General features: G+C 34.3%; 1 protein-coding gene across 1 annotated transcript in view; it reads left to right on the plus strand.

Moving 5' to 3' along the window:
- GLIS3 (GLIS family zinc finger 3) overlaps nucleotides 1–12,108 on the plus strand; it is a 150,254-nt gene that overhangs the window by 93,849 nt on the left and 44,297 nt on the right. The gene's annotated exons all lie outside the window — the stretch shown is intronic.

The following is a 12,108-nucleotide window of genomic DNA, read 5'->3' on the forward strand; positions in this document are numbered from 1 at the left end:
TGAGAGGGAGGAGGAGGAGCAGCAGCGTTGTTTTCTTTTCTCTTATATGTACATACCGGTTCTTTGCACTTGGGTACACTGCACCAAAAGGATAAAAATAATTTCTGAGAGTTTATCTTTTCTTTTTTGGGCTGTTTTTACTGTCATGGGATCTAAGCAAAAATCTATCTCAATTTGATGTGGCACAAACAGGCAAGAGGATTTGCTATCCTAGAAGAATGATGGTGCCTATTTCTGCTTTCAGTATTCCTTTTCACTTTCAAATTATCTTTGTTTTAATTTAAATTCAAAGCATGACATTTAGATTTTAGTAAAATACTCTGCAAAGAAACAGTGAACAGTAAGCAGCAGTTCTACCTTGTCCAACCGTTAACGTCTTCCATTGGTTTTCTTATCCCTAACTCACACCCATCAGTCAGTTTTGTTGGTTACTTTGAAATGTATTTTGCTTATGAAGCCACACCACACTTAAGAGCTGGATTGCTGGTACATGAAGTCTTGTCACCCTCTTCTCACTGTCATGGCTTCTTTGCTTCACATCCACATGGCCTTCTGACTTGCCTTTTTGAATCTGGAGAGCTTGCTCACCAGGTGGGTTTCTGCAAGCTCTCCTAGCTCTCTTTTTAATGCACAGGCTTATAAAGTGTAGGAGTATTGTCTGAGTTGTCATGAATTTTGAGATTTAGTTGCAGATAGTCAAAAGCATATATTCCACAGAACAAATTCAATGAAGCAAAAAAGCTTCTTTCTGCCTTTATTCTTATTACACTTCGCAGCAGGGCAGAAGATTAAAGTATGCATACTCCAGATTTGAAAAGAATTTCTAATTTATGTTCTCTCTCCATAAAATACAGGGCTTAATCCTTTCTTTAAGGCTTTCTTTCTTTCTTTCTTGCCTTTTTAAAAAAATTTTTAACTAATTGAACACTCAGGCTCTAATTGAAAAAAAAGCCGAGTGTTAAGCAGTCAAGAATAGAAAATAGTTACTGGGCTGAAAAGTACATCCTGAATGTTGTTGTAAATTTTGATGTGGTTTGTTTGTGGGGCAAGAAATAAACCTCTTTGGCTGTTAGCTATTGTGATGGACTCCCACTGATTAAAATGCAAGTGCTTTTGCCTTTTTTTCCACAACTGTTCTTTTCTGCAAGTGGTCTGTGTTTTGCCCTGAAAAGACAGCTGTGTAAGTAGCTCTGCTCAGAACAGGATAAAATGAGGATCTTAAATGTTGAATTGTATTACTGGTTTCCCCTTTAACAAGGGACAAAGAGGAAAGAAGAGTTAAGGATACATTGCTAAACAGCTCAAATATGTTTCACTCTAATCTTTTTGGTTGCTTAGTTTAAATTACATATTACAAATCAGATTGCAGAGGCAAGTTCTTGATATGATTTTTAGACTAATTCAGCAGAATCCTGCTGTTAATGCCCTAAAAGGTGCTGCAGAGGGGTTCAGTCAGCAACATTATGAGTTGAGGCATTATAATTATCTTGGCTTATGATCTAAGGATTAGGAAACTACTTGTAATTCTACATTCCTTGCATAGTCAGAATTCTCATTGACTTCAGTGAAAGTGTGGTATATTAAAGTAATGCAGAATTAGAACCTGGTTATTATGACAACTGTTTGAGTATGGGCTGGCAGTAATGCAGCCATGCTAAGGTTGTTTACAAATTCACCTTTGCCCCATTTTAATTTGCTTAAGTTTTTGCTGAATAGTAGATTTTGCAGAGTTTTCAGGTCCAGATTTTTTCAGCAGCCATACATACTAATCGGGATGCTTTTCAATAAAACACCAATTAATCTGATTTAAAAGTAATTGAGTTGTTTTAAAAAGTTCTGGAATTCAGAAAATAAACATTAAAATATGAATTTTATTTACTTTCTAATTACTTAGCTTTGGGGTTTGTGGGGTAGCTTTTAGGTATTACAGAGCATGATTTGATTAAGTATGCTTCAGATTGTTCAAGTGAGTGCATTCCAACTGAAACCCCAAAGTAGCCATTTCAAGTATTTGAAAATGTTGGATATTTACTGATGTATATAGCCTTGAATGCAACTTCTCTATGATTTACTTGCATCCAAATAATTTAAAGTATCAAAAGGTAATATATTCTTGTGTGCTTCTTATGTACAATTATCAGGATTAAAATTTCTCATGAATATAAGTGAGTTGGCATTATCATGGTAGAGAATGAGCATTATGAAACAGAGGTAGGAAAAATCAAAATGTGTCATGTCTGTTTTCCATAAGGATGGAAATTGGAAGTCAGTGGTATAGTTAGAGGATAGTCAGATAATTCTTATAGCTATGTATACAAGTATACTAGATGGCCATGGCTATAAAGATGCACATGCTATATTTTGAGGGGGAAAAAAGCTACTAAAAAGGAGTGCAAGAAATAAAATTTTGAAATAATACCTATAGTGTTCTGGTCACCAATGCACCTTTGTTATAAATCATAATTACTGGAAGAGGTTCTGGCAGAGTGTAGCAGAAACAGTTCTTTCTCCATTAACTGAGTGGGCCAAGAATACACTATGGTTTGAATAGCTTGAACTTATTAATTCCATAAGAAACATTCTGGAAGCATTATCTCTCTGATAGAAGAGTTAAAATAAATTTTGACATATGAAATTTGTAAGAAATTCTGTCCCTTGATGAGGCTGTTGTTGCATAATGGAGAATATCAGACTTTGGTCCTTGAAATCAAACAATGTTCTTCCTGTGTGTCCCTGTGAAAGAGAATACTTTGAGAAAGGTGCTTCTCAAACCATTGCATACTGGCACAGTTTAATCCTGTTATTTTAACTATAAAATATTCTACTTATATCTGTAAAAATTCTGTTTATGTTAGGGGTTACATATGATTGAGCCAATTTGGCAGAAGAAAATAGTGCAGCAGGGATGTAAATATTGTATTAAAATTAAGACAATTACCTTTTTAGTATATTGTTTGGTGCATTTTTTGAGTGAAAATTGAACTTCTAAATTCAAGTCCAGGTTTGGCCAAGCAAATTTCCTTCCACTAATGATGCCTCTTCCTGTATGCATTGTGCTTTTTGTCTCAGGCACTTCAAGCTGCACACTGCTTAACATAAACAAGTAACCCATGAAATTATGCCTTATGCTTTCGCTTTAATGAAACCACTTTAACCAGGCCCTTTAAGTTGTATCAGTGTCAGCTTGTCAAAATTGAAGTCAGTAGAGTTTTTTTTCTTCCAGGATAACAAAAGTACATAAATTCTCTGGACATGAAATTCGCATTTTTGAGATGTTCTACTGTATCTTTGCCATGTTTGCATTTGAGTTCAAATGCTGCACTCTGGAACTATCAAGTGGATTTCTTACTGCCCATTTTGCTTTTGAGAGTGATTGAATGACTTTTTTTAATTTAAAAAAACCCAAAAAAGCCAACAAACTTAGAAAGTTTGACTTTTAAAATAATAAATAGAGTTTACCAAGGGACCCTGTGCCAGATAGCAGCTGCCCTTATGTACATTTACTGGGAATAAAAAGAACTTCATATCAACACTGTGCTGAAAGTTTTACAGTACCAACTGTGAGCTGTGCACCATAACTGAGAGTTACCTGAGAACTGTCCTAATGCTTTTCCATCTTTAATATCCTTGTATCTGTATCTGAAAATGGCAATTTGGTGTTAATATTTTCAAATAACTGTAAGAAGAAATACTTTTTTAGTGTTTGTAGAGCAGCATGCATGTTTGTTTCAGTTTTTCAGTCTCAATTTGCATATTTATAAATAGGATAGGATATGACATGATTGGACAGGATGGAATGGGATACTCTTATTTCTGTGATAGAAATAGATATTTGTGTGATGTTACTATTTATAGAAAACAGAATAAATCATGAGTTATAATCTTGACATGAAGTATAGTGAGGAAGAATCCTCAAAGCAGTTTCTTTCCCATTTCTGCTTCCTGGTTTCAGAGATTTCCTGGTTATTTATTCCTTTTTTCCCCTAATACAATACAGATCAGATTTTAGTCCTTTGTGAAATTCACAAAGAGCAAAATCTAAAACAACAGAATGTTTCTGATGAGAATGTGATTTACACTACTTATCTCCATATGATCTCAATATATAGTGTACCTCTGTAGAGAACAGAACTATAGAAGTGAGATGTAGCTACGTGTAGCTTTTTTTTTTTTTTTTTTAAGATGGTATTCCTGCATATATCTTTTTAAATACCTGAAAGGAAATAACTGGTTTTTTACTTGATAAAAGGTTGTTTAGTTCTTGCATGTCTACAAGATGGAAAAAATGTTCAAATGTATAGGACTACTCTGGGGCTTAAAAATAATAGCTGCTGCCTTAGCAGTGAACAACTTTTAGTAGAGAAAGCTGCATGATTACAGATGATAGCTTCAGTTACTTGAGACTCAAAGACAACCTTTTAGAAAAGCCAAAGAGGAAGAGAAAGAAAGGAGTAAAACCAGTTAAAAAAAATAAAGTGCAAGCACAGTCTTCTGAAAGGAAGCAAAGAAAGAATTCCCAAAATGTTCATTTTTCCTCTACTAGTTTCCGTACCATATGGTTTTTGAATCAGTAGCAGCTGATGTATTCAGTAATAGTTTCTTTTGAAGGGACTTGTCATAATATTTACCTTCTCTACAGCAACAGAAATAGCTTCTGAGGCTGAAATGGCCATGCTTACTAAGACTGATGAAAACAAGAGACATTACCATGGTGAATGAATCTCTTGACACCATTATTTCAGGGATAAATAACTTTCATTGCACTGTGCTTAATTTCAGTTGAGGTATTTGTGTCCTTAGGCAGGGCCTTACCTAGAAAGTAAGGTTACATTGTGCTGCAGATCTCTAGAACATGAAAAGTATGAACAACTCTGGAGAAAGGGAAAAAAGAGCATGCTGCATTTATCAAAAACAAAGGAATAAAAAAGCCATCTGTAAGGAGAGTTTTCACAATGAAATTGTGTGGTAGGCAAGGACATTTACTTACTCATATACCTTTTCTTGTACTGCAATTTGATGCCATCCTTTGTCTACTGTCCTAACAGAACTGACATTAGAATACTGATCTCCCTGGAAAGGAGATTAAAAGTAAATTTTATTGAGACACTCAAGTAATATGACTATATACAGTAATAGTCAAGTGTGTACAGTGTGACCAAAAAAATGTGAGAATTGTTCAAAGGGAATGCAAGAGCCTAACCTCTCATGTGCATCTGTCTGAAAAAGTAGCCTGGTTCAGTTTCCCATGTGAACTGATGTGTAGATTTTTGCTCTATATTGATATATCCTCTTTTCCATTGATTTAATTTCCTGTATAGTAGCATATGTCTCTTGTTAAAAATACCCAAAGAGATGGATGCATTGAAAAACTGAAGTCAGATTAGGATGTAGTCTATTAATCTTGTTCAATCCCTGCACACACACAAAAAAGCATTATGTGCTGCTTAGTCAAAAGCTCTTAAAAATATGAGCCCTATAGCTGTATGCACTGACTAGTCCCATAAGTCTTACATCTGACTAATAGTATGAACTTTATTCTACATCTGTTGAGTATAATAAGCCTTTTAACTTAAGGTAGGAAGTACAACAAAGCTAAATAACAAAATACTTTAGTTTTTTTGTCATGATCTGTAATTATCTTTTGCTTGCATTTATATTTATGCATGCTGGATCATAAAATTTTAAGGAATCTACCAGAAAAAAACATGAAGAGAGGTTATTCTGGTGAAGGGAACCTTCTATTTTTTCAGAGGAACAAAAAAGAGACTAATTACCTCTGGACCAAATTGTCATTGAAAGACTGGGCAAAGAAATATCTACTATAATCCGTGTAACACATATAAACATAATTGGTCATTATTTACTGGAACAATAAATTCCAAGACATTGTATAATTTCATAAGCCTAACTATAAAAACAAAATAAATGCCAGCCTTTGCACAGTTTTGAGGAAAATATATGACCTTATATAAGCTAGTGCATTCACAAAAGCATTCAGCATTCAGCCACATTAGAAAATGTGTTCTGTTCAGATAGGCACTGTAGGTGAAGTGCTCTTCTGAATGCTACATTTTCCCCCATTTAAACACTTCAGGGGTTAAAAGCACAGCACTGACTTTGCACTAAATGAACCTGGACCTTTAAATCTCAGCTGTGACTGCAGCCTCCTTGTCAGTCAGCACCTGATGTTAGCAGTTTGAATGATGTCTGACACTAATTATGTGTCATCCACAAGATTGCCAGGCTGGAGAGTCTAGGGGTATAAAAAGCTATTTAAAAGGTTTTCATATGAGGTTTGACTCTCATGTTTTTGAAAACACATCTTTTGCAGAGCAGCACCCTGCTAATACTGTTGAGGAAGCGATATGGTTACAAAACTATTAATTAATGCCTGAAATGCACTGTTTTTGTTTGAAAGCTGTATAGGGAACAACTTTTACATCTGTTCGTGGGATAAATCCATAGCTGCAAAGAGATACCTTGTCCTTGTCATACCACCCACCTTGGTGCTGACACAGAATAACCTACTTGGTCAGTCTTTCAAAGCATTCAAAATTAATTGACAGATGGACATTGTTAAATAATTAATGTGCCTTTTAGCTGCTAATGAATCTTGGAAAATGCTGCGTGGCTATTGAATAATTCAAAGATTTGTTTTGGTACCTTATGTATATGCTACTCTAGATTTTTTTCCCCTAGACAGTTTTTAAGAATACCAGTCCTTCCATTTGCACATAGGTATACATGTATGACAGGATTTCCTAAAATCTAGGAATGGTTTATATTTTTATTAAGATATCTCCCTTCAAATTTTAAGATTTAGAACTTTTACTTATCATGCTTATGGTCAACTTATGAATATTACAAAAGTAAGCAAATCAAGCAGCTTGTCAAGCCAATCTCAGACAGTAATTTGCTGTTGTAACTGGGTATGGATCAACACATTGAATGAGTGGGTACAGTGTTCTGGGGTGAGTATCCCTCTCTTCTTCCAAGTAACAAGTTAGGATGAAAGAAAATTACTTCCAAATTGTGCCGGGGAAGGATTAGATTGGATACTAGCAAAAAGTTCTTCACTGAAGAAGTTGTCAGGCATTGGAAGAGATTGCTCAGATAAGCAGCAGTCACCATCCCTGGAGATGCTTAGAAGAGTCGTAGATGTGGTGCTTGGTGACATGGTTTTGTGGTGGACTTGGCAGTGCTGGGGTAGTGGTTGGACTTGATCTGATGGTTGCACTCAACCTGAAGGGTCTTTTCCAACCTAAAAAAGTCCATAGTTCTATGATTTTAAGTTGTTTGTATCAAATTTCATTAGAAGGGCACGTACTAGATGAAGAGTGTTTCACTTATTCTCAGAATAGTGGTCCTAAGTAGTTAAACTAACTTTGTACTTTTAACAGGGACTAGTACAGCTACAGATACTAAGAATATCCCATTGACAGAGATGATCTGAATTCAGATTTTTCTGAATTATTGCATTACAAAAAGGTACATAGTTAATCAGCCAAATGCAAAGATATGTAAGCAGAAATGAAGGCATATAGCTTATAACTACAATATGAGAAATTATGTCTAGAAAAAAGACTGAGTCATAATTTAATCTTACCAACTGTAACCAAAACACTCTCTGTAAGATGCTAGGATGTAAAGAAGACTAGGATGATCCTGAAATATGTGACAAAGGGAGTTTAACTCATATTACTTGAATACCTAACATTGATAAATCTACCACTGAAGTACTGATCATGGATTTTGTATCCCAGGTGAACGCATAGATAGTCAGAAGGGAAACAAATGATATTGCATGAGAAGTTTTTAGAGCATGTGTCTGTACGGTCATGTGCAATTAGTCATAGATTAATGTGGGTTTGCCATGCATTGACTGGCCAATAAAAAGAGCTAGGTGTGATTTGAGCTGTGTATCAGTGAAACTGCTGGTTTTCTTACCTGTGTGATTATGGGGAAAGCACAGTCCGACATTTATGATTCAATGTATCCTTGGACCACTCTGGCATGCATTGTGCTTAATGAAGAACAGGCATGGAAGGTAGATATGTTGATTATTTTCTTTCAGTTTTCCATGGAAAGTGTTTTTGCTAGGGTAAAGTTTCTTATCTTCTTGGCCTTTTAAAATCAGTGAGAAATTTCTCCCCTCTGATACGTATCTTAATTTTTGGGTGCATGTTTTTCTCCTCATTTTGCATCATGAAACATTCCCTATGACAGAACAGATTACTAAACCAAATGAGCTGGTATTTTGCAACTCTGGGCATGCATTTGAACCACTTAATTATTGCATCCTCTGTGTGTACTTAGGGTTGGGTTGATTTTTCTCAAGTCAGATTGGCAGTGATTTGAAGAGTTTTTCACCTTTCCTTCAAGCACATGCCATATCTAACTTTCTGAGATTATTTGAACATAGCTCATGTGTTTCCCTGTATCAGAGCCTTTTGAGGAGCTCTCAGTCTCTTTTGCTTCTTGCCTAAGACACGTGTTCTCTTTTATTAAAGAAAAAATATATTCTTTCCCTGATGTATCTAGGTTTGTTATTGAGATTTTGTGTGGACAGTAGCTAGCTCTTGTACACAGAAAGCCAGGTGCTGCAGTTTAATGGTTATAGGCAGCCTAATGTTTAGCAAAGTCAAATTTAAAAAGGAAAACCACCCCTCACCCTACATAAGCTTGGAGACAGACCAGTTGAGGATCGTGTAATGATACTCATTACAATATCCCATAAATATTTTCTCACACATGACAATGGAGAAGGGAAATACTTATCCTTCAAACTTCAAAAAATAAAAGATGATCCTTTGCCACATACAGTGATGCTTAGAAATATTTGCAGATCACTGTATAACTGGTTCAGATGAAAAAAGATACAAAAAAGCCCAAACTTGAGGACAGTGATGTTATGTTATGTATACTGTATTGAACATTTCTAGAAAATCAAGAGTCAGTATTTCTAAAAGCAATTAATTTAATTTCAATGTTTTGGAGATTTGGAATAAATTTTGAAGTAAGTCTGAGAAAGTATTGTGTATAGTGAGACAGCAAATACTTTTGATACATATAAATTATTTGGGAGAAGGTTAAATGGTTTGATAACAAAAACCAACTAGAATCAAAAAAGCTACTTTTTACATTGCTTATAATGTTAATACAGCAGAAAAATGATGAAAGAAAATACACTGCCTGGGTGCCAAAGCAAAGCCAATTCAGACAGGAAAACATGAATATATTTAATATCAGATAATATTAGATACTGGATTAAGAAGAAGCTAGGCTGGCTGTGTTTTACTTTTAGATGAAGACTACATACTTTTCAGTGAATGGATCAGAGCTCAGACAGATGTCTGCCAGAACAAGTATTTCAATCCTTGCTGTACTAGTGATCAACTGAGATAATCAGAACTGTTCCTTTTGCAAAGAAAACTGACTAATTTCTTAGCCACTTAGTCACTGACTGTCTGCTACTGATACTGCAGTATTCACACAGATATTACCATTCTGTTCTATAGTTCAGGAGTCTAAATATATTTTATAGTGAATTCCAGTCAGGGCTCAGAAATGCATGGTGCATCCAGCAGAGCTCTGCATGTTGCGCAGATTATTTTTTTTAATATAACCTATGAAATTACATTGTCAATTTGCAGGAGGGTTGCCTGGTATGCTGAACATCATCTCTGTGTAAACAAGGATGAACAGTGCACTTATGAGAACATGGATGTTTTGTAGTCATAAGACTGCTTTTTCTTCCTGTTGTCATGTATTACCTTTCTCTGTAAATGTATTGTTTCTTGCTTTTCATAATTGTCCTTATAGAAGGAGAAAGTAAGCACGAATGTATTTAAAAAAAAACTTCAGGAAGTACAGAGAGGAAATTTTCTATATGAACTACTTAAATGGTTTCAATTTACTGCATGCAGCAGTAAAAATAAAAGCTCAGCAACTGATTTCTGAATTGCAGTTTAGGAGAACATTGCACAATTAATTTCACGTAAGGCTTGCAAAAAATCTGGTTTAATCAGGATATATTTAGGACTGTTAAACAGATTCAGAATGCTACAGGTATGCCATATACTTTAGTGACTACAATAGTTAATATCTTAGAAAACTGTGAGTTTCATTTCAAAAATATCTATCAGCTACCTGACTTTTTTTCCCCCATAAGTGGTCATGCCATACTTCCACTGTAATCTGTTTATCGGGGTAGAGAGTATGTTCTGTGCTGTTGAAGAGTATCTTTTAATTCCTTTTATCTTAAGCATCAGAGATTTCTATGGCTTTAAAATTTATAGAAGAGACATTCATTAATTGCTGAGTAAATTTATTATTATTTATTATTTATTATTATTTTTAATAATAATACAGGCTTGTGGACTGTTTTGCTGGAATGACCTTTCCAGCAATACACAACTAAATATTGCTTTGTGAATACAGTAATTTAAAGCTGTGGAGGGAAGAGAGAACTATATTTTCTTCCAATTTATGCTCAGCAATGCAGACATCTTCAGAAATAATAATTCTTAAATTTGTATATTAAGATGCCCCAGTTCTGCTTACTTAAACATTTTTTCCCCATTTAAAATTAATCGTACTTTTTACAGCCATATAAACAATCATTTACATGTTCATTTGCATGCTTGAAAATTCAAAGTTTAATAAGCTGCAAAATAAACAAAACAGAGTCATGCTTCTACAACTTGTTCATTGGTTAAGTATTGCTCTATAAAATTAATGGCTTCTTGAGATACTGCAATTATTGTTATTTCAAGCATAGTTACAGTCATTAGAATGTATGGTTGTTTTCTCATTATGTTATTACAAAATTATAACTTGTCTGTATAAGATAGGCTAATCAGTAAATTTCTTTCTAATTTTAACAGAGGTATTCTTGAATTATTTTGCTTTTTGAAAGTCATTTTTTTGAAGGTTTAAAACTGAAAGAACACATTTATATCAAATGTTAGAAATAAATTCATTGTTGTGAGAGTGGCTCAGGTTGCCCAGAGAAGTTGTCTCATCCCTGGAAGTATTGGAGCCAAGGCTGGATGGAGCATTCAGCAACCTGTTCTAGCAGGTGTACCTACTCATGCCAGGGGAGTTGTAACTAAATGATCCTTTAGATTCCTGCCAACCCAACCCCTTCTATAATTGTATCACTTCTGTGATCACTTTATTGTATCAGTTTTTTAGCTGTCGTATTTTTACGCTGTCTCCACTCTTTATGCTTTCCTAGAAAAATGTGTTATTCTCATCAAGGCAATTTTAAGATATACTGGTGTATTTTTCTTAATCCTGTAATATTTTCTAAAAATATATCCTTAAGAGTAAAGATATTTTACACTCACAACGTTTTGTATGCATGTTAAAGCTCCATAAAGGCATAAAGGCAACACTATTTATACAAGCATAAGTTAATGTTCAGTGATCAAAATTAGATAATTGAAAAACACTGGTTTGTTTTGGATAAAGGGATGGAATAGAAATAAAAAGTTTCATGGGTTGAGACATTTTCTGAAGTGCATGTGTAGGAAAGACAAATTGCAATTATGGTGAAGCAGGCATGGTTCATCCTCTATATCAAGCTTTAATTTCTTAAGCTTAATTTTAATATTTCTGGTTTATAGGTAATAAATGTATTTTATACTTTGATTAATAATTTGGGTGTTAAAATGTGTTTTATACTTTAATGAATTACTTTAATTAATGTGTTTTATACTTTATTCTTCCAACTTGAAATGTTTTTTGCAGTAATCCAAAAGATGTGCTTAAAATTAAGTGATAAAAATTTTGTGAAATTCTTTTCTCTTTTTTTGAAAATGTTACAGATTTGTAAGAAAGGCATGCTAATTATGACCAGAATTATGTCAGTTTTCCTACTTGTGCTTTTGTAAACACACATGCACTGCATAATAGATTATAAAATTTAGTTGTGTCATTCTGACACCAGTGAAAAATGGCCTGCTTCTTTTCAAGTGAAATTAATAGGTAGCGAAATGATGGAAATTTTTGTGTTAGCTTTACAAATGTTTGATATCTCTGCTACAGAATTATTATTTTTGTGAGCATGCAAGAACCACAAACTAGCATTTTGCTATGCATCTG

This window comes from Erithacus rubecula (genome assembly GCF_903797595.1).
Source record: "Erithacus rubecula genome assembly, chromosome: Z".
NCBI classification, from domain to species: Eukaryota; Metazoa; Chordata; class Aves; order Passeriformes; family Muscicapidae; genus Erithacus; species Erithacus rubecula.